Raw genomic sequence first — 1,384 nt, forward strand, 5'->3', positions numbered from 1 at the left:
GAAACACGCCCCCGTGGGGAGAGGGGGGCACGGAGGTACCGGCAGCCGCAGGGAGAGCCAGGCCGAGCTCTTGACCCCCACCAAAGTAGTCTTACCCACATCCTGTCATCCCCCCCAGACCCCACCTTAGTGCGTCTGGGTGGAGTTTTTTGGGTTTGGGTGGGTTTGTTGGTTTTTTTTTTAATTTTGGGTGGGTTTGGTGTTGTTTTTTTTTCGGTTGTGGTTTTTTCTATAGGTGGAAGCAACCATAAGCAGGCCCATCGGGGCTCACCCGGCGAGGACTGGCCGTGGAAGCACCATTATTCCTCCCTCTGCCAAAGTTAAGAGCCGAGCGGCAGGAGGGGAGAGCCAGGGTCACTTCCCACACGGAAACAAACCGGGGACACAATGCTTCAGGAGGAAAAGCTGGCGTTTGGGAAGGAAAACGAGTCTCCTTCCCTCGACCAAGTGCCATCAAACTACTTCAAGTTTGAAAATATCTATGAGTGTTGGATTTATTAGAATTAGGAAAGCGACTGTGCGTTTAGCGCTGTCACCCGCCAACGGATCCTGTCCAGTTGTATCAGCTGTTTAATGAGGAAATTCACTCTTATTTGGTTTTCTTGTCAGAAATGAAAGGCCTTATGGGAAACTAACCCTTACTCTAAGACGACTGAGCAGTCGCTCGCAATTTTCTTAACCACATATCAACCTGAGAGTCAAATCCCGTGCTCGCACAAACTGGTGCCACCATCTCGTCTGTCATCTAGGTGTAAGAAGGAGCTGTATTTGATTTGCAAAAAAACCACCTTTGTGGTGGGTGATGACGTAAGGCCATTCTGGGCAGAGACATCCAAGCGCCAGAAGTAGTTTAGCCCCGTGAGCAGAGCCATTCGAGGAAACGGGCAGAGCCTGACGAGGAAGAAAAAAAAAAGAGTGTTATCGTGGGGCAAAACACCCTGCTAAAATAGATACAGGCTGCTCCGGGACTGGGATAAACAACAGCGGGCTGCAGGCTGGGGGGGACACACCAGACACACACCTCTGACCCTGCGGGGAGTTTATGGGAGGTGACTGCCGGGAGAAAGCAACTACGAGGGATTTGGAGTTGCAATTACAGCGGAATCAGGGGAGTAATTTATTTATTGACAGAATTTTATGAGAGAATGGAAAAGAACGCGGAGCCGCACGGTAACCGGCAAATACTCTGGGCGCTCTGGGAGGCGGGCACCCGCACCGGCAGCGCTTCCCAACACACCGAGCACGGAAAAAGTTAAAACCCGGCGGCGGTAGTTCCCCCCCCGCGGCCGCAATGAAGCTGCCCCCGCGACTCAATAATTCACAGGTCACCCCCCCACACCCCCCCCACCCGCGACGGGCTTCAAGGCGGAACACACCCGCGGGC

The sequence above is a fragment of the Calidris pugnax genome, unplaced genomic scaffold (genome assembly GCF_001431845.1).
Source record: "Calidris pugnax isolate Ruff unplaced genomic scaffold, ASM143184v1 scaffold24, whole genome shotgun sequence".
Classification (NCBI taxonomy): domain Eukaryota; kingdom Metazoa; phylum Chordata; class Aves; order Charadriiformes; family Scolopacidae; genus Calidris; species Calidris pugnax.